The sequence below is a fragment of the Triticum dicoccoides genome, chromosome 7B, assembly GCF_002162155.2.
Source record: "Triticum dicoccoides isolate Atlit2015 ecotype Zavitan chromosome 7B, WEW_v2.0, whole genome shotgun sequence".
In the NCBI taxonomy this organism is placed as follows: Eukaryota; Viridiplantae; Streptophyta; class Magnoliopsida; order Poales; family Poaceae; genus Triticum; species Triticum dicoccoides.
Window position 1 is genome coordinate 435,510,843 of NC_041393.1, and position 27,454 is coordinate 435,538,296.

The following is a 27,454-nucleotide window of genomic DNA, read 5'->3' on the forward strand; positions in this document are numbered from 1 at the left end:
CTGTCGTGCGGACCGGGGTTAGTAGGCTGGGGCGTGGGGTGGGCCGGCCTGGTCGCTAGGCCAACTGGGCCGTGGCCCAGGGGGCGGGGGGTTTCTTTGTTTTCTTTTCTTTTATTTATTTTATTTCTTTTCTATTTTCTCTTTATCTACCTAACATTTTAGTTTTGTAAAAATATATAGGTTGTACCTAATTTAGTAAACTTAATTAAGTCACATACCGAACATTTTTGTTTTAATGTTTGAAAGTTTTTCATGTTTGACAAGAATTCAATATGAATTCGACTCGTTTGGAACTAACGCGAGATTAGCGACAGTAACGGAGGTGACGTGGCATCATTAGCAGAGGTTACTGTGGCTTGATTATCCGGGCGTCACAATTCTCCTCCACTACAAGAAATCTCATCCCGAGATTTAAGAGGTAGAGAATGAGGGAAACAATCTAGGGTTAACCCATGAATGAGCATAATATTATCTCTCGAGTTGACATATAAAATACATCGAGAGTAAGGTATGAAGGTACAATAAGAGGTTCCAAGCGGATAGATAGTTGCTCGAAGTCTGAACCAGAGTGAGAAAGGGGTTCAGAGCAGCGAGAGTAAGTATTGCGTGTGATACCAGAATAGATCATCTCTAGGAAGTTGACCCATGAATTATATATGGAGTCAAATGCGAGAAATAACTTTAGCAACAGGGGTGTACAGGAGAGTTAGGTTTTGATCCTGTGGAACTGTGGGTTATGGGCCCACCATGTGGGTTAAAAGAAATTAGGGAGGCCGTTGTGATCATGCACGATCATGATAGCAATGTAGGTCAGAGGAAAACCTGTCAGTTATGTCGACGTCAACATCGGTACCAAGGGTGAGGGACGAAGAGAACCATTTTCCTGCTCGTTGAATGAGGCGGACCAAAAGTCAAAGTTCTCTTCCATCGGTGGTTACCGGAATGCTGTCGACAAATGCAGCAGGGTCTTACTGACACGGTTGTACACCAAGGTGTTTACATTAGCAGAAGAATATTACTGCCTAGATCATATGAATCACAAGGAAGGTTAAACAAATCAATGGAAAGGAAAAGGTGATCATCAGATCAAACAGAACAATGGAAAGGAAAATGTGTTTGATGCATGTACCAGGGGTATACCCTTCCCAAGGACAAGCAGAGCAAGATATCCACGACGGGATAGAAAGTAGAAACCATTTAGGTAAGGGGAGAGGAATTTGATGACAATACCCATACAACATTGTTTTGGATAATTGATAAAGAAAAGATAGCATTGCCTCAACTGTTCTTATTGAAGATCGGAGTACCACCGACTTGCTTCGAGATAGCATTGACATGGTCTTCAATCAAAGGTCGGTCTTTGGATACACAAAGGATCCATTCAGAACACTCATAGAATAAGTCTTACAATTTTCCTCATGGAAGAATGGCTAACCATGCTAAAAAGGAAACTCTAACAATAGGTCCTCCGGGCAAGTGTGTTAGGATGACATCACCTTATCGGGTTAAAGACCAATGTTAAAACTCTTGGGAATATGTTCCAACCATCATATCTGACCGAGATTCAGATCTGATTGGTGTCAGGATACCTGAGAAGAAAATGTGCAACACAAATTGATGAAATGACATTATAAGATTCTCGGGCAATGAACTATGGAAGCGAGTTCTGAAACAAGAGTTCATCATTAAACCAAGGAGAGGATGAGGAGGTGGCTGGTGGACTCAATGATAATTCATCAAGACTTCCAAAAACATGGATTTCCACAGTTGCGTGAACACAAAGATATAATTTCTCAGGTCAAATGGTATAATGATGTATGCTCGAGGAAACATACACAATTAAACATTGGATTAAAGGTGCACCCGAAATATGGGCTCAGGTAGCATGATCAATGTTAGAATGGTGATTCGATAACCACAAGACATAGAATGAAACTATCGACCATTTAATTCAAAGTAATAGGGTTGCTAGAAGTTTTGAATTCACGCATCATAGTTCAATTGTCGGTATTCAGGTTAGAAACAACACGGGGACCAAGAACTGAATGTAGATGGCGAGATGTATCACTTGTATCAAGAATTCATAATAGGTGGTGAAATTCTCACAACATCCTTGACGTAAAAGAAGGTAATACTCCAAGGTAGAACATAACATAAGTTGGATAGCAAGTTGCATCCATAACATGAACAAGTTTGTGAGGAAAGGAAGGTAAGGATGTAGTCGATGGTAACTCAAGTTACAAAGGGACAAGGATGACATTTATCATCATGAATTCGATCGATATCCTGGGATGTTGATGATGATCATGACAAATTTTGTCGAGTGGCTCCACGGAGAAGCAATCGAACAACGACCGCATCGAGCAAAAGGACTAATCAGCGAAAGATTGTTGGAACCACGGATACAACACCAACTCGGAATCAAGCTTGCTGTTCGAGGTGAAACGATAATACAAGGAAGATTGGTGTAATCTTAGCTCATCACCGAAAGTGGTGCTCCAGGAATAAGGACCAGGTAGCACAATTAAAATCAACATGATACTGGTATGATCGATCAGGCTAGAACGACGTGATCGAGTACAAACACGTAAGTAAAGAAGATTCCTAATACTTGTTTAATCACGATGCGGACTCAATTCAGTTATCGATGTTCTAGGTTGACGACAACCCAGAACCCCGAAAAAATGGAATCAGTGAGAAATAACAGTTTATGAAGAACCCATAAGAAGTTATGCAGTTCCATGATATTCTCAAGATACCAGAGTATAATACTCGATGGTAGATCAAAGTAAAGGTTCGACAGATGTATTGATCTGCAGAAGACAAGTACTTTAACTTGTCTGAGAAATCGAATCAAGGAGAAAATGTGGTCGGGACCACGATTGCAAAGGATCAATACATAGATACCAGATGATATCATATCAAGGAAATAGTTATTATTACAAGAAGCTTCTATGATAGGATCTACATCGTGTCCATGGGCATGAACACACAGTTCAAGGTCAACTCCCACTTCTCCAATGCATAACCTTTCATTCACTTCTCATTTTTCGAAGAAGTTGTAATGTTTAAATTTTATCTACCAAAACACCAGAAGAGTATGACTCATGATAGCTCTTGGGTTTACCCGGATCTGGGAAGGCATAGGTTCAACCCTTAGGGGCATCTTGGGAACTTATACCACAAACTTCAATAGTAAATAACACAAGCTCGATAGTAGAGCATGGGTGACAAAATGAGAGGATACAATTTACCGAAGGCATTATGTATTAGGGAAAGAATTTCTCAAGGTTTTTGTATACGAAGGACACTGTCGGATGATATTTCAACAAAGGATCCGACGGTCCATAGCGAAGCTGATGTGAGTATCGGCACACAACCAGAGGAAGAAACAATGCAAAGGTACTGTATTATAGAAGCAACTGGCTAATTCAAAGCTCACATGTAAAGGAATTATGATTTCCAAATCAAAGGATCAGAAGCAAACACTCTGATTAAGGATGGATAAGTTGAGTAAGCTTAGGGGTAAAAACGACAACAATTTGTTTGGTCGAGATTCAGCTCAGGTTTAAAATGACGTCTGAGCCGAAAGGTTGAATTCTAGGATCTGATTGAGGATTACGAGCATTCGCAACTTATTGAATAAATTGTCAGGACCCCGACTCAATGCCACATTGATCTAGCATGTAACACCTCATATCACTTTGCGGCCTCACGCACGGTATTCCCACGGTGTCGCCTTACCTTTGCCCGGGACCGTTTGCGCCTTTTGGCACACGTATATGATGGTGTCGCTAGCATCCATATGATAAAGAGCCCGGGCTGACATGGCTAGTCGTAAACCCAAAGTGGCACTAACTTACAGGGACAGGCATCCATGACCCAGCATCGAACGTGTCGGTCATCAGCGAGTGAATCCAGGCTGTAGCACTAGGCTAACAGGACTCCGGTGAACCGGGCTGTAGCGGGCTAGCAGGACTCCGGTATTCATCGCGTGACATTTCCCCGAAGGGACAGACACAGGATCGAGGAAGGACACATGCCGGCCAACCTAAGTGTTCCGGAGCAGTAGCAAGCTACCAGGGCTCAGTGGAAGCACTAGGAGACATTTCCCGGTAAGAGAGTCTACTAAGGATAAACAACTAGATAGTCAGATCCCACACATAGCAATACACATTACACGTACGCATAACATGCAAGTATGTGCTGTACAACATGGCATCACAGCATAACTCAACAACTCAAATAGATAAAGGCTCAGAAGAGCCATCACAGCATTATTACAAACAGGGGTCACATGACCCAACAGTCAGAGCAATCAAGCAACAAGCGGAAGCATTACATGTCTGAGTACAGACATCTATAAATGAAAAAGGCTGAAAGCCTGACTATCTACAACATCCGATCAAGATCGTAGCTGAGGTACTAGCTACTAGTCGAAGTCCATGAGAACCCTAGTAAGACCGAAGTCTCCGCTGCAAAAACATAAATAAAGCAACATGAGTACAAAGGTACTCAGCAAGACTTACATCAGATCCTATCATACATGCATTTGTATCAAGAGGGTAATGCAGGGTTTAGTTGCAGCAAGCCAGCTTTGACTCTGTGGCTATCCTGTTCTACGACTACCAGAAACTCTGGAGGTGAAACAACGTACACGAGTCCACTAATCACCACACAATACACTATTATGGATTCATCCCCGTCTCCCTACGAGAAGGCCATCCATAGCACTCACACTTGTCTTGAGCATTTTAGAGTATCCACTTCAAGTTGTCTATGTACCATGTAAGCATCCAAGAAGTCCATAACCGCGGACTCGGCTATTCGAATAGATCATGTTAACCCTGCAGGGGTGTAATTCTTCACACACGCTCTCGCCACTTACCGCCATGTACACGTCATGTATCTCGGCAACCTTCAAGCGGAAGCCTGGCGAGGGTGTCGGCCACGACCTGACTAACCACACAAGACTCTAGTCCAGGTTTATCGCCTATTCGGGTTCCATCCGCAAGGAGATCCGGCCGGGGTGTCGCTCACGGCCCCAAACGATGTGAGCAGGGTTCCCGGGCCCACCAACCGGGTGCCACTCGGTACACCGGGCCACGTGTGCCTAGTCTGTCCCAAGCCCACCCTGCCGGGTGCCACTTGGTAGAAAAATAGCACTACCTACAAACACCAGAAACTAGTTGCGACTCCTGGACAGAGATCAATTTGGTTAATAAGCCGAGAGAGTCAATTAAGGATCCCAATGTGTGGTAGTATCGAGTCATTGGACAACATACATAGAACTCAGTGCTTAAGGACGGTTCCAGCGAGACAACCCACCATGTACTCCTACATGGCCTCTCACCGCTACCTTTACCAAATCGTGTTCACACACTTAACACTCAGCATCAGAACATATCGTAACACTCCAATTCATTCCCAATGAACCAGACCTGACACAACTCTAAGCAATAGCAGGCATAGCATGGTAGGAACACAACAATGGCTTCAATCAACTCCTACACATGCTAGTGGGTTTCAACTATTTACTGTGGCAATGACAGGTCATGCAGAGGAATGGGTTCAACTACCGCAGCACAAAGTAGCAGATGAATCGTTGTTGTCCTAATGCAATAACTGAGAGCAGGAGCGAGAGAGTAGGGTTTTATCGAAATGAACAAGGGGGTTTGCTTGCCTGGTAAATCAACAAGGGGGGCACTGCTTCACAGACAGGTACTCTGGAACGTCTCCGGAGCAGGACCTATCAAGAAGGAACGGTGCCGGCAATCAAAACACAATCATATGCAACAATATGATGCATGAGCATGGCATGTAGATGTGATGCTGTTTTGAGCTAATGTAACTAGTAAACATTTGGTTTGAAGTCCATTTGAACCAAAGGTGCAAATGCATTTCTAAATTAAGTCTCTTATATATGCCATAATGTGTTTTCCCATATTCAGCATGTATAAGTTGGTTTTTCATGCAAGAAACTAGTACAGATGGAAAGATTGCATTTTTCTGATAATTTTTCATATATAAATTATTTTAATCTGAGCTACGGTTGAATTGATATGAATTTTTGAAGTTTAAAACAATTTCTGGAATTTTCTGATTAAATTTAAATCCAGAATTCATATATTGCGTCAGCATTGAGTAAGCATGACGTCAGCAGTCAACTGGGCTGGTCCGGGTCAAACCTGACGTGTGGGGCCCACACGTCAGTGACAGGGGGGTTAAACAGGGGTTAATTTAATCCTAATTAGAAGTTAGTGGCGCTGGGGCCCACTGTCAGTGTCAGGGGGGGTTAATTAAGCGGTGATTAGCACTAAGCTAATCACCTGATGGGCCGGGCCCACATGGCAGGGCTCAGGCGACGGGGCTCGCCGCCGGCGACCTCTGGACGCGGCGGAGTCCGCGCCACAGGCCACGGGGACGGCGTCTGAGAGCACCGGGGCATAGCCCGGGCTCTCGCGCATCTGGTAGGGCAGGTGGGAGGAGCGGGGAAGGCCGGAGCTCGCCGGAGCAAAGCTCGCGGCGGCGGCCGGAGCTCGGCTTCGAGCGGGAACGGGCTGCGGGGCACGGGGAGGCCACCTGAGGGGCTCGGCGGCACCCTCGTGGCACTGGGAGCGCGATGGAAGGCTCGGTTTGGGCGGAGGCGGGCCGAGACGGCGATGGCGACATGAACGGCGGCGAGAGGCTTCGGCCGTGGTGGGGAACGGCGCTACGGCGCGGAAACGAGGGGGAGAAGAGAGGGGAACGGCGGCGGAGCTCACCGCGGACCTCCAGGGCTGCTCGTTGTGGCCGGGGACGCGTTGGAGACGGCGAATCGGAGTCGGCGGTCGACGGCGTCCGAGGAGGAAGACGATGGCGACGGCGGCTACACAGGGCGTCCGGAGGTTCGTGGCTCGACGAGGAGGTGGAGGGGGTTGTGGCGGAGCTCGGAAGCGTGTCGGGGAGGCGAGGGGAGGCCGGTGGCCACGGCAACGGCGAGCGGCGGCGGCGATGGCGCTCGGGTGTGCGAGGGGGAGAGCAGGGGGAGAGGAGGAGGGCGAGGGAGAGTGAGAGGGTACGGGGGGGCTGCGTGGCGTCGTCCGGCGTCCCAGGGCGACGAGGAGGCTCCAGGCAAGCAGGGAGGGAGGTGGCGTGGCGCGGTGGCGCGCGCGCGCGCCGGGCACGCTCCCCTCCCTCTGTCGAGGACGAAGACGACAGAGGAGGGGGCGGGCTGGGCCGCCTGCTGGCTGGGCCGGCCTGCTGCTGGGCTGCACAGGGGGGAGAGCCCCAGGTAAGCCCCTCCTTCTTTTATTTTTGTTTTCTAATTTCTGACATTTGTTTTGATTTAATTAAAATATTAAATCATTTTATCACCTTATGCCAATTTTTGCAGGGGCTAGATATATTATTCCAGAGCTCCTTTATGAATGGCATAATTTTTGGACCATATTTCATATATATAGAAATATATTTCCAATGCAAATATTTATCAAATTAATCCAAATGGCCAAAATAAATATCCATGAGCTCCTAAAAATATTCTTTTGATTTTTATCTCTGTCCAATATTTTCAGAGGGCAACATGAGCATTTTATTGGACCCTTTTGGAGAAATTTTTATTTGGGTCATTTTCAAAAATGATTCTGAGGGTTCCACCAATCCTCATTTCAAATTTAAATATGATGCACAAATGGCTAGCTAGTCTAAGTCATACCAGACTAGGGATGTGACAACTCGCCCCCTCTTGAAAACTCTCGTCCCGAGATTCAGGGGTCGACGGAAAGAAAGCGGGGTACTCCAGTCGAAGACGATCTTCTCGCTCCCAAGTAGCTTCTCTCTCGGAATGATGAGACCACTGAACTTTGAGAAACTTGATGTTTTGACGTCGGGTAACACGTTCGGCTTGATCAAGAATGCGAACCGGGTACTCTCGGTATGTGAGGTTATCTTGGAGATCAAGCGTTTCGTGGTCCACTCGGCGGATAGGATCCGAGAAGCAACGCCTGAGTTGAGAGACGTGGAAGACATCATGAACTCGAGAAAGATATGGGGGTAGTTCCAATTGGTAGGCAACCTCTCCTCGTTTGGCGAGAATGCGAAAGGGACCAATGTAACGAGGAGCCAACTTGCCCTTGATACCGAAACGATGGGTACCCTTCAAAGGAGTAACCCGAAGGTAAGCCTTTTCGCCAACTTCATAAGTCATATCCTTATGATGATGATCATACTGACTCTTTTGACGAGATTGGGCTGTTTTCAAATTCTCACGAATGATGCGAACTTGCTCTTCTGCCTCCTGGATCATGTCCGGTCCAAAGAGTTGTCTTTCACCGGTTTCTGACCAGTTCAAAGGTGTTCGACATCTTCGTCCATAGAGAACCTCAAAAGGAGCTTTCTTGAGGCTGGATTGGTAGCTATTGTTATAAGCAAACTCGGCGAAAGGAAGACATTTCTCCCAATCCATACCGAATGAGATAACGCAAGCTCTGAGCATGTCTTCGAGAATTTGATTGACCCGTTCCACCTGACCACTCGACTGAGGGTGGAAAGCGGTACTGAAGGAAAGATGGGTTCCCATGGCAGTTTGGAAGCTCTCCCAGAAGTGAGAAGTGAAAAGACTGCCACGGTCTGAATTGATCTCTAGTGGAACACCATGAAGTGACACTATTCGAGAAATATATAAGTCAGCAAGCTGACTAGCAGTGATACTCTCTCGAACAGGAAGGAAGTGAGCCACTTTGGAAAGACGATCAACGACTACGAAGATAGCGTTATTCCCTCTCTTGGTCCTGGGAAAGCCGGTGATGAAGTCCATACCAACTTTATCCCATTTCCATTCAGGAATAGCTAAAGGCTGAAGGGTGCCAGCAGGTCTTTGATGCTCTGCCTTAACACGACGACATACGTCACAATTAGCAACGAAGTCGGCGATTTCTCTCTTCATCCTAGTCCACCAGAACCTCTGGCGTAGGTCCTGATACATCTTAGTGCTACCGGGATGAATCGTGAGAGGAGATTCATGCGCCTCCTTAAGAATCAATTGTCGAAGATGTTGCTTCTTGGGGACCACCAGGCGGTTTCCAAAGAAAACAACACCTCGAGCATCAACAGAGAAACTACCAGCAACTCCCTTCTTAACGTTATCCTTGATACGAGAAATACCCGTATCATATTGCTGGCTAGTTATGATCTGATCCTCAAGAGTAGGTTTCACCACCAAGGTAGAAAGGAATCCGTGAGGAGCAATGTGAAGGTTAAGCTTACAGAATTCCTCATGGAGAAGTGGTTGGCCTTGCTGCAACATGAGATTGTTGCAATAGGATTTACGGCTTAGTGCATCAGCCATGACATTGGCTTTGCCTGGGGTGTAGGTAATCCCTAGATCATAATCTGTAATCAACTCCAACCAACGTCTTTGCCTAAGGTTCAGATCCGGTTGGGTGAAGATATACTTGAGACTCTGGTGATCAGTGTAGATCTCGCAACGTTTACCAAGGAGGTAATGTCGCCAGGTCTTGAGTGCATAGACTACGGCTGCAAGCTCTAGATCATGTGTAGGATAATTCTCCTCATGTGGATGCAACTGTCGAGATGCATAGGCAATCACATGACGATCCTGCATAAGAATGCAACCTAGTCCTTGTCGTGAGGCGTCGCAGTAGATAATAAAGTCTTTAGTGAAATCCGGTGGCACAAGTATGGGAGCAGAAGTCAGGCGTCTTTTCAGCTCCTGAAAACTGTACTCACACTGTGGGGACCACTCGAACTTTTTATCTTTCTTGAGAAGTTCCGTGAGGGGTTTGGCTACTTTGGAGAAGTTTTCAACAAAGCGGCGACAATAGCTGGCTAGGCCAAGGAAACTCCTAACTTGTTTGACTGCTTCAGGTGGAGTCCAATCAAGAACGGCTTGAACTCTCTCGGGATTGACAGCAATGCCCTTACCAGAGATTGCGTGGCCTAAGTAGGTCACTTCTGACAACCAAAATTCACACTTGGAGAACTTGGCATAAAGGCGGTGCTCTCTGAGTTTTTCTAACACAAGTCTAAGATGTTCGGCATGCTCTTCCTCATTCTTCGAGTAAATAAGAATATCATCGAGGTAAACCACGACGAACTTATCTAAGTACTCCATGAAGATCGAGTTCATCAAGCGGGAGAATGTAGCTGGAGAGTTGGTTAGACCAAAAGACATGACCGTGTACTCGTACTGGCCATAACGGGTGACAAAAGCTGTCTTGGGAATGTCCCTGTTTCTGATTTTGATTTGATGGTAGCCTAACCTTAAATCCATCTTGGAGAAGACTGAGGATCCAGCGAGCTGATCATACAGGTCGTTGATCCTGGGAAGCGGATACTTGTTCTTTATCGTGACCAAATTAACGGGGCGATAATCTACAACCATCCAGTCCGTACCGTCTTTCTTCTTGACAAAGAGGACGGGGCAAGCCCAAGGAGAAGAACTAGTACGGATGAAACCCTTTTGCAAGGACTCATCGAGTTGTTTCTTAAGCTCGGCTAGTTCTAGGGGTGCCATCTTGTAAGGTCTCCGGGAGATTGGAGCTGTCCCTGGGATAAGATCTATGACGAACTCTACATCTCTGTCAGGTGGAACACCTGGCAGTTCCTCTGGAAAGACATCCGGAAAGTCGCGGACTACCGGGATATCTTCAAGGTCTGGAAGAGGGCTGGCATTAAGAGAATAGAGCTGACGCTTTGCAACTCTAGTGGAGACGGTGACTATCTTGACAGACGGGTGTGTAAGCTGAACAGATCTTGTGTAACAATCAATCTTGGCATGATGAGCTGTCATCCAGTCCATACCCAGGATGATGTTAATATCTGAGGACTTTAGGGCTACAAGTGATGCAAGGAATACAAGTCTATCAACAAGGATTTCGTTACCATGGCTGATTCTGGTGGTCTGCCATCTAGACCCTGGGGTTTGGATTTCAAGTGGAGTTGGCATATCCCAAAATGACATGTCGTGCAAGCGAGCATAGCCTTCAGAAATGAAGGAGTGAGATGCTCCAGTATCGAATAGAACTGATGCTGGGTGGCAATTGACAAGGAGTGTACCAAGAACGACATCTGGATCATCATGAGCGTCTTTAGCTGAGACGTGATGCACACGTCCACGTTCAGTGGGAACTGACTTGACACTGATCATCTTGCGTGATGGCTTAATACAGCCAACAGTCTTCTCGGCCTTGGGTGGAGCATAACTAGTCTGAGAGCAGTCACGTGCATAGTGTCCTGGCTTCCCGCATGTGAAGCAAGTCCCTGAGGTTGGACGGGGACCCGCACTAACAAGCGGTCTACCAGTAGGCCTGGGTGGAACATACGACTGAGCTGGGGAAGGCACCACATAGGATGGCCTCGGTGCATATCCGGAAGGAAGAGCGGAGTTTGGAACCCAAATCCGGCGTTTCTGGGAACTAGAACCGGAGGAAGATCCCAAATCACGGGTGTGCTTACGAGACTCCTCGTAAGTGAGCTGAGCTGTCTCTGCATTAATGGCCTTGTTCACAAGGGCTTGGAATGTGTCGCAATGATGCAGGTGGAGATCACGGCGCAACTTGGGGTTGAGACCCTTTCGGAACCTAGCCTGCTTCTTGGCGTCCGTGGACACTTCTTCTGTGGCATAACGGGCGAGGTTCTCGAACTCTCTGCTATAAGCATCAACAGCCATCTTACTCTGGGTGAAACTGCAGAACTCTTCTCTCTTGCGATCAAGGAGGGCCTGCGGAATGTGATGCTCGCGAAAAGACTCAGTGAAATCCTTCCAGGTAGGAATCTGGCCAGCTGGAAGCATAGCCTCATAGTTCTGCCACCAAAGACTAGCAGGACCTTCCAGGTGGTATGTGGCATAGGTGACCTTGTCATCTTCAGCTACGCTCACGGAACGCAGCTTATGAGTGATGCTACGGAGCCAGTCATCTGCATCGAGTGGCTCGATGGAATGATGAAAGGTAGGTGGGTGCAAACGAATGAAGTCATGAATGGTAGCAGACCCTTTGAACTGATGTGCGGTGTTCTCCTCGATACGTGCCAACAAACGGTTAGACTCACGCTTGTTCCTCTCCATTTCTAACATGAACTCTGCCAACGAAGGCTGGTCGGGAGGATCCTCATCCCTACCATCTCCATGGTTCTGGCTACGAACAAAAGAACTTGATGACATCCTGCGAAACGAAACCCAGGGATGCAATCAACATTAGCTATAGACTGTAGAATGTAGGACAAGGAATTAATATCACTCGAACTCCTTAGGAAAATTCCGGCAGCATAACGGCAGTAAAATGCTCAGAATGAGACATCCTACTAGAATGGGGTAATAACATACTCATCAGCATTACTCAAGGTTCTGAGATCATGCTAAACAGACTACACCGGAAATACTCGAAAACTGGGGTATGACTCTGATCAACCAATCCTATGGGACTACGGAGTAGTAACACGTGATCCTGATAGACGGAAGAGAAAGCCTAGTTCCTTAACCCCGTAGAAAGGATAGGATGACTCAGATCAGAAGGCCATGAGGTAAAGGAGTAAAAGAGCCTTACGTTCCTACCCACAATCAATTCCCTTACATAACTAAAGAATTTCTAGACTCAACTTCGACCAGTATGGCTTGGTAAACCTACAGGCAGTCAGGCTCTGATACCAAAGCAGTCGGGACCCCGACTCAATGCCACATTGATCTAGCATGTAACAACTCATATCACTTTGCGGCCTCACGCACGGTATTCCCACGGTGTCGCCTTACCTTTGCCCGGGACCGTTTGCGCCTTTTGGCACACGTATATGATGGTGTCGCTAGCATCATATGATAAAGAGCCCGGGCTGACATGGCTAGTCGTAAACCCAAAGTGGCACTAACTTACAGGGACAGGCATCCATGACCCAGCATCGAACGTGTCGGTCATCAGTGAGTGAATCCAGGCTGTAGCACTGGGCTAACAGGACTCCGGTGAACCGGGCTGTAGCGGGCTAGCAGGACTCCGGTATTCATCGCGTGACATTTCCCCGAAGGGACAGACACAAGATCGAGGAAGGACACATGCCGGCCAACCTAAGTGTTCCGGAGCAGTAGCAAGCTACCAGGGCTCAGTGGAAGCACTAGGAGACATTTCCCGGTAAGAGAGTCTACTAAGGATAAACAACTAGATAGTCAGATCCCACACATAGCAATACACATGACACGTACGCATAACATGCAAGTATGTGCTGTACAACATGGCATCACAGCATAACTCAACAACTCAAATAGATAAAGGCTCAGAAGAGCCATCACAGCATTATTACAAACAGGGGTCACATGACCCAACAGTCAGAGCAATCAAGCAACAAGCGGAAGCATTACATGTCTGAGTACAGACATCTATAAATGAAAAAGGCTGAAAGCCTGACTATCTACAACATCCGATCAAGATCGTAGCTGAGGTACTAGCTACTAGTCGAAGTCCATGAGAACCCTAGTAAGACCGAAGTCTCCGCTGCAAAAACATAAATAAAGCAACATGAGTACAAAGGTACTCAGCAAGACTTACATCAGATCATATCATACATGCATTTGTATCAAGAGGGTAATGTGGGGTTTAGTTGCAGCAAGCCAGCTTTGACTCTGTGGCTATCCTGTTCTACGACTACCAGAAACTCTGGAGGTGAAACAACGTACACGAGTCCACTAATCACCACACAATACACTATTATGGATTCATCCCCGTCTCCCTATGAGAAGGCCATCCATAGCACTCACACTTGTCTTGAGCATTTTAGAGTATCCACTTCAAGTTGTCTATGTACCATGTAAGCATCCAAGAAGTCCATAACCGCGGACTCGGCTATTCGAATAGATCATGTTAACCCTGCAGGGGTGTACTTCTTCACACACGCTCTCGCCACTTACCGCCATGTACACGTCATGTATCTCGGCAACCTTCAAGCGGAAGCCTGGCGAGGGTGTCGGCCACGACCTGACTAACCACACAAGACTCTAGTCCAGGTTTATCGCCTATTCGGGTTCCATCCGCAAGGAGATCCGGCCGGGGTGTCGCTCACGGCCCCAAACGATGTGAGCAGGGTTCCCGAGCCCACCAACCGGGTGCCACTCGGTACACCGGGCCACGTGTGCCTAGTCTGTCCCAAGCCCACCCTGCCGGGTGCCACTTGGTAGAAAAATAGCACTACCTACAAACACCAGAAACTAGTTGCGACTCCTGGACAGAGATCAAGTTGGTTAATAAGCCGAGAGAGTCAATTAAGGATCCCAATGTGTGGTAGTATCGAGTCATTGGACAACATACATAGAACTCAGTGCTTAAGGACGGTTCCAGCGAGACAACCCACCATGTACTCCTACATGGCCTCTCACCGCTACCTTTACCAAATCGTGTTCACACACTTAACACTCAGCATCAGAACATATCGTAACACTCCAATTCATTCCCAATGAACCAGACCTGACACAACTCTAAGCAATAGCAGGCATAGCATGGTAGGAACACAACAATGGCTTCAATCAACTCCTACACATGCTAGTGGGTTTCAACTATTTACTGTGGCAATGACAGGTCATGCAGAGGAATGGGTTCAACTACCGCAGCACAAAGTAGCAGATGAATCGTTGTTGTCCTAATGCAATAACTGAGAGCAGGAGCGAGAGAGTAGGGTTTTATCGAAATGAACAAGGGGGTTTGCTTGCCTGGTAAATCAACAAGGGGGGCACTGCTTCACAGACAGGTACTCTGGAACGTCTCCGGAGCAGGACCTATCGAGAAGGAACGGTGCCGGCAATCAAAACACAATCATATGCAACAATATGATGCATGAGCATGGCATGTAGATGTGATGCTGTTTTGAGCTAATGTAACTAGTAAACATTTGGTTTGAAGTCCATTTGAACCAAAGGTGCAAATGCATTTCTAAATTAAGTCTCTTATATATGCCATAATGTGTTTTCCCATATTCAGCATGTATAAGTTGGTTTTTCATGCATGAAACTAGTACAGATGGAAAGATTGCATTTTTCTGATAATTTTTCATATATAAATTATTTTAATCTGAGCTACGGTTGAATTGATATGAATTTTTGAAGTTTAAAACAATTTCTGGAATTTTCTGATTAAATTTAAATCCAGAATTCATATATTGCGTCAGCATTGAGTAAGCATGACGTCAGCAGTCAACTGGGCTGGTCCGGGTCAAACCTGACGTGTGGGGCCCACACGTCAGTGACAGGGGGGTTAAACAGGGGTTAATTTAATCCTAATTAGAAGTTAGTGGCGCTGGGGCCCACTGTCAGTGTCAGGGGGGGGTTAATTAAGCGGTGATTAGCACTAAGCTAATCACCTGACGGGCCGGGCCCACATGGCAGGGCTCAGGCGACGGGGCTCGCCGCCGGCGACCTCTGGACGCGGCGGAGTCCGCGCCACAGGCCACGGGGACGGCGTCTGAGAGCACCGGGGCATAGCCCGGGCTCTCGCGCATCTGGTAGGGCAGGTGGGAGGAGCGGCGAAGGCCGGAGCTCGCCGGAGCAAAGCTCGCGGCGGCGGCCGGAGCTCGGCTTCGAGCGGGAACGGGCTGCGGGGCACGGGGAGGCCACCTGAGGGGCTCGGCGGCACCCTCGTGGCACTGGGAGCGCGATGGAAGGCTCGGTTTGGGCGGAGGCGGGCAGAGACGGCGACGGCGACATGGACGGCGGCGAGAGCCTTCGGCCGTGGTGGGGAACGGCGCTACGATGCGGAAACGAGGGGGAGAAGAGAGGGGAACGGCGGCGGAGCTCACCGTGGACCTCCAGGGCTGCTCGTTGTGGCCGGGGACGCGTTGGAGACGATGAATCGGAGTCGGCGGTCGACGGCGTCCGAGGAGGAAGACGATGGCGACGACGGCTACACAGGGCGTCCGGAGGTTCGTGGCTCGACGAGGAGGTGGAGGGGGTTGTGGCGGAGCTCGGAAGCGTGTCGGGGAGGCGAGGGGAGGCCGGTGGCCACGGCAACGGCGAGCAGCGGCGGCGATGGCGCTCGGGTGTGCGAGGGGGAGAGCAGGGGGAGAGGAGGAGGGCGAGGGAGAGTGAGAGGGTACGGGGGGGCTGCGTGGCGTCTTCCGGCGTCCCAGGGCGACGAGGAGGCTCCAGGCAAGCAGGGAGGGAGGTGGCGTGGCGCGGTGGCGCGCGCGCGCGCCGAGCACGCTCCCCTCCCTCTGTCGAGGACGAAGACGACAGAGGAGGGGGCGGGCTGGGCCGCCTGCTGGCTGGGCCGGCCTGCTGCTGGGCTGCACAGGGGGGAGAGCCCCAGGTAAGCCCCTCCTTCTTTTATTTTGGTTTTCTAATTTCTGACATTTGTTTTGATTTAATTAAAATATTAAATCATTTTATCACCTTATGCCAATTTTTGCAGGGGCTAGATATATTATTCCAGAGCTCCTTTATGAATGGCATAATTTTTGGACCATATTTCATATATATAGAAATATATTTCCAATGCAAATATTTATCGAATTAATCCAAATGGCCAAAACAAATATCCATGAGCTCCTAAAAATATTGTTTTGATTTTTATCTCTGTCCAATATTTTCAGAGGGCAACATGAGCATTTTCTTGGACCCTTTTGGAGAAATTTTTATTTGGGTCATTTTCAAAAATGATTCTGAGGGTTCCACCAATCCTCATTTCAAATTTAAATGAAATTTAAATATGATGCACAAATGGCTAGCTAGTCTAAGTCATACCAGACTAGGGATGTGACATAAATGGACTAAAAAATGATAGTGACAAAGGATGACAATAAGATTACTATACTTATGGGATTAACCATAATGCTAGCAAGCAAGAATTTTAAGAGCATTAGGATGTCAAGGATTTTTAGAAGAATGAATGGTATTTTGAATACTTTTGTGAAATACATGAATCAACTGGGGATGAGCGGATACTCGATAGGTGCAAGAAATTATCCGTAGTGGTATTCATGTGGCAAGGAACTGCAAGGCAGCAGGCACAAAGTATTCTCGGAACAACAATAAAGATAATTTCAGGGTATCTTGTAATAACAAGATTAACAGGGAATGATTGTAAGAATGGAAAGTATACGTGGTTATTAATAGGGGTTTATTGTTAGAAGGGAATTGCAATAGCGATGGCACAAAGTCTCGAGAGAACATTGGAGGGTATCTTCGGAATCCTTCGATGCATGGAGCAACCATCTGGAGTGAGGGGTCCTCCGGGAGGAAGTAGTAACGAGATCCTAAAGTTAGATTTTTGTAAATTCGTTAAACCCGAATAGGAGAGAGATCAGAGTCCCAGAGTATAGGTTGAGGAGTAAAAGATCCTAATACCACCCAATGGCGACGTGGGCCCGTAAGGCACACAACCATGTTAGTAAAAGTTTTGTAGTGACTAGAGTCGACTTCGTCCAAGGAGTGTGGAAGGGGGATTCCTACAGGCAGTCGGCTCTGATACCAACTTGTGATGCCCCCGATTCAATCGTACACTAATCATACACGCAAATGTGTACGATCAAGATCAGGGACTCACGGGAAGATATCACAACACAACTCTAAAAATAAAATAAGTCATACAAGCATCATAATACAAGCCAAGGGCCTCGAGGGCTCGAATACAAGTGCTCGATCATAGACGAATCAGTGGAAGCAACAATATCTAAGTACACACATAAGATAAACAGGTTTGCCTTAAGAAGGCTGCTACGTCTTGAGCTTGCGTTGGTTTTCCTTGAAGAAGAAAGGGTGATGCAGCATTAGTAGCGTAAGTATTTCTCCCAATTTTTGAGAACCAAGGTATCAATCCAGTAGGAGGCTCCTCAAAAGTCCCACGCACCTACACAAACAAACAAGAACTCGCAACCAACACAATAAAGGGGTTGTCAATCCCTTCACGGCCACTTGCGTAAGTGAGATCTGATAGAGATAATATGATAAGATAAATATATTTTTGATATTTTATGATATAGATTGGAAAAGTAAAAGATGCAAATAAATGTAGATTTAAAGCTTATATGATAAGAGATAGACCCGGGGGCCATAGGTTTCACTAGTTGCTTCTCTCAAGATAGCATAAGTTTTACGATGGGTGAACAAATTACTATCGAGCAATTGATAGAAAAGCGAATAATTATGAGCTTATCTAGGCATGATCATGTATGTAGGCATCACGTCCGTGACAAGTAGACCGACTCCTGCCTGCATCTACTACTACTAATCCACACATCGACCGCTATCCAGCATGCATCTAGAGTATTAAGTTCATAAAGAACAGAGTAACACATTAAGAAAGATGACATGATGTAGAGGGATAAACTCATGCAATATGATATAAACCCCATCTTTTTATCCTCAATGGCAACAATACAATACGTGCCTTGCTGCCCCTCCTGTCACTGGGAAAGGACACCGCAAGATTGAACCCAAAGCTAAGCACTTCTCCCATTGCAAGAAAGATCAATCTAGTAGGCCAAACCAAACTGATAATTCGAAGAGACTTGCAAAGATAACTTAATCACACATAAAATAATTCAAAGGAGATTCAAATATTTCTCATAGATAAACTTGATCATAAACCCACAATTCATCGGATCTCGACAAACACACCGCAAAAAGAGTTACATCGAATAGATCTCCAAGAAGATCGAGGAGAACTTTGTATTGAGATCCAAAGAGAGAGAAGAAGCCATCTAGCTAATAACTATGGACCCGAAGGTCTGTGGTAAACTACTCACAACTCATCGGAGAGGCCTTGGAAATGATGTAGAGGCCCTCTGTGATCGATTCCCCCTTCGGCCAAACGCCGATGAAGGCTCCAAGATGGGATCTCGCGGATACAGAAGGTTGCGGCAGTGGAATTAGGTTTTCATGGTCTGTTCTGATGTTCTCGGGGTACGTGGGTATATATAGGAGGAAGAAGTAGGTCGGTGGATGCCTGAGGGGCCCACGAGGGTGGGGGGCGCGCCCACCTATAGGGGGCGCCCCAGGCACCCTCGTGGCCGCCTCCCTTGTTTCTTGACCTCCACTCCAAGTCTCCAGGTTTGCATTTGTTCCAAAAAGATCGTTCCCGAAGGTTTCATCGTGTTTGGACTCCGTTTGATATTCCTTTTCTTCGAAACACTGAAATAGGCAAGAAAACAGCAATACGAGCTGGGCCTCCGGTTAGTAGGTTAGTCCCAAAAAATGATATAAAAGTATAAAGTAAAGCCCATAAACATCCAAAACGGGTAATATAATACATGGAACAATAAAAAATTATAGATACGTTGGATACGTATCAAGTGTCCCCAAGCTTAATTCCTGCTCGTCCTTGAGTAGGTAAATGATAAAAACAGAATTTTTGATGTGGAATGCTACCTAGCATAATTCTCAATGTAATTTTCTTTATTGTGGCATGAATGTTCAGATCCAAATGATTCAAAATAAAAGTTCATATTAACATAATAAATAGTAATACTTCAAGCATACTAATCAAAGTAATCATGTCTTCTCAAAATAACATGGCTAAAGAAAGTTATCCCTACAAAATCATATAGTCTGGCTATTGCTCTATCTTCATCACACAAAGTATTTAATCATGCACAACCCCGATGGCAAGCCAAGCAATTGTTTCATACTTTAGTAATCTGAAACCTTTTCAACTTTCACGCAATACATGAGTGTGAGCCATGGACATAGCACTATATGGAATAGAATGGTGGTTGTGGAGAAGACAAAAAGGAGAAGATAGTCTCACATCAACTAGGCGTATCAACGGGCTATGGATATGCCCATTAATAGATATCAATGTGAGTGAGTAGGGATTGCCATGCAACGGATGCACTAGAGCTATAAATGTATGAAAGCTTAACAAAAGAAACTAAGTGGGTGTGCATCCAACTCGCTTGCTCACGTAGACCTAGGGCATTTTGAGGAAGCCCATCATTGGAATATACAAGCCAAGTTCTATAATGAAAAATTCCCACTAGTATATGAAAGTGACAACATAGGAGACTCTCTATCATGAAGATCATGGTGCTACTTTGAAGCACAAGTGTGGTAAAAAGGATAGTAGCATTGTCCCTTCTCTCATTTTCTCTCATTTTTTTATTTGGCCTTTCTCTTTTTTTGGCCTTTCTCTTTTTTTAAGTCCGAAGTCTCATCCCGACTTATGGGGGAATCATAGTCTCCATCATCCTTTCCTCACTGGGACAATGCTCTAATAATGAAGATCATCACACTTTTATTTATTTACAACTCAAGATTACAACTCAATACTTAGAACAAGATACGACTCTATATGAATGCCTCCGGCGGTGTACCAGGATATGCAATGAATGAAGAGCGACATGTATGAAAATTATGAAGGTGGCCTTGCCACAAATACAATGTCAACTACATGATCATGCAAAGAGCAATATGACAATAATGATGCGTGTCATATAAACGGAACGGTGGAAAGTTGCATGGCAATATATCTCAGAATGGCTATGGAAATGCCATAATAGGTAGGTATAGTGGCTGTTTTGAGGAATGTATATGGTGGGTGTATGGTACCGGCGAAAGTTGCGCGGCACAAAAGAGGCTAGCAATGGTGGAAGGGTGAGAGTGCGTATAATCCATGGACTCAGCATTAGTCATAAATAACTCATATACTTATTGCAAAAATCTACAAGCCATTGAAAACAAAGTACTACGCGCATGCTCCTAGGGGGATAGATTGGTAGGAAAAACCATCGCTCGTCCCCGACCGTCACTCATAAGGAAGACAATCAATAAATAAAATTGTGCTCCAACTTCATCACGAAGCGGTTCACCATACGTGCATGCTACGGGAATCACAAACTTTAACACAAGTATTCTTTAAATTCATAATCACCCAATAGCATGACTCTAATACCACCACCTTTATATCTCAAAACAATTATCAAGTATCAAATTGATCATAGCATCCAATTCACTTTCTATGATAGTTTTTATTATACCCAACTTGGATGCCCATCATTCTAGGACCAATTTTATAACCATAGCAAATACCATGCTGTTCTAAGAGACTCTCAAAATAATATAAGTGAAGCATGAGAGATTAACAATTTCTACAAAATTAAGCCATCGCCGTGCTCTAAAAGATATAAGTGAAGCACTAGAGCAAAACTTTCTAGCTCAAAAGATATAAGTAAATCACATAGTTATTCTAATAAATTCTAATCAAGTGGGCTTCTCCCAAAAGGTGTGTACAACAAGGATGATTGTGGTGATCTAAAAGGCAAAGACTAATATCATACAAGACGCTCCAAGCAAAACACATATCATGTGGCGAATAAAAATATAGCTCCAAGTAAAGTTACCGATAGACAAAGACGAATGAGGGAATGCCTTTTGGGGCATCCCCAAGCTTAGGCTTTTGGTTATACTTGAATATCTTGGAGTGCCATGGGCATCCCCAAGCTTAGGCTCTTGCTACTCCTTATTCCATAATCCATCAAATCTTTACCCAAAGCTTGAGAACTTCACAACACAAAACTCAACAGGAAATCTCATAAGCTCTGTTAGTGCAAGAAAGAAAAACCACCACATAAGGTACTGTAATGAACTCATGCTTTATTTATATTGGTGTTAAACCTACTATATTCCAACTTCTCTATGGTTCATACCCCTACATACTAGCCATAGATGCATCAAAATAAGCAAACAACACACGAAAAACAGAATCTGTCAAAAATAGAACAGTCTGTAGCAATCTGTAACTCTCGAATACTTCTGGAACTCTAAAAATCCTACAAACATAGGAAGTCCTTGGAGATGTGTCTATTGATCACGTTTCTTTGAATTACTAAAATTATTTTCGTGCATGCAAAGTTTTATGTTTTTCAGCAGAATCAAATTAACTATCACCATAGGTTATCCTATAGGTTCTACTTGGCACAAACACTAATTAAAACATGAAAACACATCTAAACAGAAAGTAGATTCAAAGTTTATTACTAAACATAAGCAAAAACAAAAAACAAAAGTAAAATTGGGTTGCCTCCCAACTAGCGCTATTGTTTAACGCCCCAAGCTAGGCATACAAGCGAGGATAGATCTAAGTAGTGCCATCTTTAATTTTTAATTTCTTAGCGGAATCATGCTCGAATCTGGGAGGTTCTTTACGTTTCCCTTCATATTCGGAATTTTTTAGATCTAAAGCATCCAACCGCTTATAGGGTAATCAACATATTCATGCGGTGAAGATGTCCACTAATACTCTTGAGGGGTTCAAGAGACTTTTGTAAGATTTTTGTTACTTCGCAAATCTTTCTGAAAACTTGTGTCTTTACTTGGGTAGGTTGCGCCCCCCCTTTTTGAGATAGTGTTCCCACTATTCCCTTTATAATTCCATGCGCAATATTGGGATAAATTTTGATAAAATTACCCTTGGCAATACAATCCAAGAGTTGTCTATGGGACATATCTAGTCCCACATAAAAAATGCGAAGTAAAATCCTGAAATTTACCTCTAAGGTGCAATTACGATAAGACTCTATCATCCTGTACCAAGCACCTTTTAAGTTTTCTCCTTGTCTTTGCTTGACTCGTGGCCGCCTCCCTTGTTTCTTGACTTCCACTCCAAGTCTCCAGGTTTGCATTTGTTCCAAAAAGATTGTTCCCGAAGGTTTCATCGCGTTTGGAATCCGTTTGATATTCCTTTTCTTCAAAACACTGAAATAGGCAAAAAAACAACAATACGGGCTGGGCCTCCGGTTAGTAGGTTAGTCCCAAAAAATGATATAAAAGTGTAAAGTAAAGCCCATAAACATCCAAAACGGGTAATATAATAGCATGGAACAATCAAAAATTATAGATACGTTGGAGACGCATCAAAGACTAGCACAAACTGGGATACAGATTGAAAGAGGCGCATGCCTCCTGCCTGGGATCCTCCTAAACTACTCCTGGTCGTCGTCAGCGGCCTGCACGTAGTAGTAGGCACCTCTAGTGTAGTAGGAGTTGTCGTCGACGATGGCGTCCGGCTCCTGGGCTCCCACGTCTGGTTGCGGCATCCGGAAAGAAGAGGAAAAGGGGGAAAAGAGGGAGCAAAGCAACCGTCATCCAAAGTACTCGCAAGCAAGGATCTACACTACATATGCATGGGTATATGTGTAAAGGGGCAATATCGATGGACTGAACTGCAGAATGCCATAATAAGAGGGGGATAGCTAGTCCTATCGAAGACTACGCTTCTGGCAACCTCGGTCTTGCAGCATGTAGAAGAGAGTAGATTGAAGTCCTCCAAGTAGCATCGCATAGCATAATCCTACCCGGCGATCCTCCCGTCGTTGCCCTGTGGGAAAGCGATCACCGGGTTGTCTCTGGAACTTGTCTGGGTGTGTTTTATTAAGTATCCAGTTCTAGTTGTCATAAGGTCAAGGTACAACTCCGGGTCATCTTTTTACCGAGGGACACGGCTATTCGAATAGATCAACTTCCCTGCAAGGGTGCACCACATAACCGAACACGCTCGATCCCCTTTGGCCGGACACACTTTCCTGGGTCATGCCGAGCCTCGAAAGATCAATACGTCACAACCCCACCTAGGCACAACAGAGAGGTCAGCATGCCGGTCTAAATCCTATGCGCGCAGGGGTCTGGGCCCATCTCCCATTGCACACCTGCATGTTGCGAACGCGACCGGTGAGCAGACCTAGCAACCTCCATTACAAAGGAGGTTGCGTTACACAGTCCAACCAGGCGCATGCCGCTTAATCGCTGACGTCAAGAAGGCTTCGGCTGATACCACGACGTCGAGTGCCCATAACTGTTTCCGCGTAGTTGGTTAGTGCGTATAGGCCAGTGGCCAGACTCAGATCAAATACCAAGATCTCGTTAAGCGTGTTATTTTGAAGTAACCACGGACGCCGACCAGGGCCAGACCCACCTCTCGCCTAGGTGGTCTCAACCCGCCCTATCGTTCCGCCACAAAGTAACAGTCGGGGGCCATCGGGAACCCAGGCCCACCTCTACCGGGATGGAGCCACCTATCCTTCCAACCCCATATCCGAATCACTTGCGGGTACTCAACGAGCCAACCCGACCTTAGTCACCATCTGAATAGTATGTATATATGTATAGTATATACCCGTGATCACCTCCCGAGTGATCACGACCCGATAGTATAGCAAGGCAGACTGACAAGAATGTAGGGCCACTGATGATAAACTAGCATCCTATACTAAGCATTTAGGATTGCGGGTAAGGTTCAACAACTATAGCAACAATGACAGGCTATGCAATAGAATAGGATTAACCAATAGTAACATGCTACACTACTCTAATGCAAGGAGTAGAGAGAAGAATAGGCAATATCTGGTGATCAAGGGGGGGGGGGCTTTGCCACGTCTTGAGCTTGCGTTGGTTTTCCTCGAAGAGGAGAGGGTGATGCAGCAAAGTATAGCGTAAGTATTTCCCTCAGTTTTGAGAACCAAGGTATCAATCAAGTAGGAGGCTCCTCAAAAGTCCCACGCACCTACACAAACAAACTGAGAACTCACAACCAACGCAATAAAGGGGTTGTCAATCCCTTCACGGCCACTTGCGAAAGTGAGATCTAATAAAGATAGTATGATAAGATACATATATTTTTGGTATTTTATAATATAGATGCAAAAAGTAAATTGAAAGCAAATATGATAAGAGATAGACCCAGGGGCCATAGGTTTGACTAGAGGCTTCTCTTAAGATAGCATAAGTATTACGGTGGGTGAACAAATTACTGTCGAGCAATTGATAGAAAAGCGCATAGTTATGAGATTATCTAGGCATGATCATGTATATAGGCATCACGTCCATAACAAGTAGACCGACTCCTGCCTGCATCTACTACTATTACTCCACACATTGACCGACTCCTGCCTGCATCTAGAGTATTAAGTTCATAAGAACAGAGTAACGCATTAAGCAAGATGACATGATGTAGAGGGATAAACACATGCAATATGATATAAACCCCATCTTGTTATCCTCGATGGCAACAATACAATACGTGCCTTGCAACCCTTTCTGTCACTGGGTAAGGACACCGCAAGATTGAACCCAAAGCTAAGCACTTCTCCCATGGCAAGAAAGACCAATCTAGTAGGCCAAACCAAACTGATAATTCGAAGAGACTTGCAAAGATAATTCAATCATACATAAAAGAATTCAGAGAAGATTCAAATATTATTCATAGATAAACTTGATCATAAACCCACAATTCATCGGATCTCGACAAACACACCGCAAAAAGAATTTACATCGAATAGATCTCCACAAGAGAGGGGGAGAACATTGTATTGTGATCCAAAAAGAGAGAAGAAGCCATCTAGCTAATAACTATGGACCCGTAGGTCTGTGGTAAACTACTCACAACTCATCGAAGGGGCAAGGATGTTGATGTAGAGGCCCTCCATGGTTGATTCCCCCTCCGGTAGAGTGCCATCGAAGGCTCCAAGATGGGATCTCGCGGATACAAAAGGTTACGGCGGTGGAAATTGTGTTTCGTGGTTCTCCTGGATGTTTTCGGGGTACATAGGTATATATAGGAGGAATAAGTACGTCGGTGGGCGCCCGAGGGGCCCATGAGATAGGGAGGCGCGCCCTACAGGGGGGGGGGGCTCCTATCTCGTGGGGCCCTCGGGAGCTTCTTGACTTGCACTCCAAGCTCTCCAGATCATGTTCGTTCCCAAAATCACGCTCCCGAAGGTTTCATTCCGTTTGGACTCCGTTTGATATTCCTTTTCCTCGAAATACTGAAATAGGCAAAAAACAGCAATATGGGCTGGGCCTCCGGTTAGTAGGTTAGTCCCAAAAATGATATAAATGTGTAAAATAAAGCAAACATCCAAAAGGGGTAATATAATAGCATGGAACAATCATAAATTATAGATATGTTGGAGACGTATCAGGCTTGCCTGGTTGCTCTGGCAAGAAGAAGGGGTCGTCGTCAATGTAGTCGATCACAGGGGTATCGACAACGGTCTTGAGGTCTACCGGAAAGAAGTAACGAAGGGGAACACAATAAATAATAGAGCAATCAAAGCATCACAAAGTATAACATGGCAATACATAGTGCTAGGGGTGATCTAATGTAGGGATAGGTGATACCGACGAAGGGGGGAAACATCCGGGAAAGTACCCCAGGTGTTTGGCATTTTCGGACAGACGAACGGAAGGGGGATTGTTGAATGTTCGCTATGCTAGGGATGTGTGGCGGACGAACGGACTGCGTATTTGGATTTGTCTCATCGTTCTAAGCAACTTTCATGTACAAAGTATTTTCATTCGAGTTACGAATTATTTTATATTAATTTTCAAAGTTTATACATTTTCTGAATTTAATTTAAATCAAAAATAAAAGTAGAATTACTACGGGTACACAGAAGTGTACCCACACATGTGCTACTAAGACTGACTTGTGGGGCCAGGGGATGAGTCACCCAGTCAACTGTTGACCAGTTGATTGGTCAACAAAGTCAAAGGGGCCCAGGGGGTCCCACCTGTCACTGACTAGGAGTGCCAAGTGAGCAGAGTTGACTAGTCAACTGGGTCCAGCGGCACCCAGTAGTCAGTGACTGTTTATAATAACAGGTTCTAAATAAATTAATTGAACAAATTAGTATGTGGGCCAGGTTGTCAGTGACTACTCTAATAATAGTGTTTATTATTTTTAACTTACCTAATTAGAGGCAGGGGCTGACACGTTAGTGGGGGGTTAGTGGTTAATCCTCGTGGGTTCCACATGTCGGTGGCCCACAGGGCGTTTCGAACAGCCGGCGCGCCGGTGACCAAACCGACGGCGGCGACACGCAGGAGCGAATCGAAAAATGCGCATCGGGCACCATTTTGGATAAGGCCAAATGCATTCGAACGCACATAGCAGCGCACGTCGAACGGTGGCTCTACCTCGACCGGAGATGGTCGGGGACGGTGACGGCGATGAACTGAGGCGACGACCGGAGCGAGAGCTCAGTAGAAGCGGGCTACGCGAGCGAGTTGACCGAACAAACGGCACATGCGGCCTCTATAGAGCTCCATGAACGTGTTGGCGTAGGGCATACGAGCAAAGGGGGGCTCGGGAGCGTGGTGCTCATCGCCCATGGCGGCGGTCGGAGCTCGGTGCTCAACGGGATGAGGGCTAGGCAGCGGAATCGAGCACGGGGGGAGAGGGATTTCACGGCGGAGCTCACAGTGGAGCCGCAGGGCATGGTAGTAGGCTCGAGGGAGTATCGGGGTGGTCGGAGTCAATGGTGGCGTGCGGCGGCCCGAGGAGGAAGCCCACCACGGGGCGGCGTTGTTCGGGGGAGGTGCTGGCGTCGGGGTCGAGCGGCTCCGGCCTCGGGGCGTGTCCGGCGGGGTGGAGGACAAGGAGGCGACGACGACGGTGGGGCGGTCTGACGAGGAAGCGGCGCCGTTGAGGTAGAAGCGGGGCTACGGAGTCGCCTGCCCCCAATCCAGATCGGGACCAAGAGGAGGGGGCGC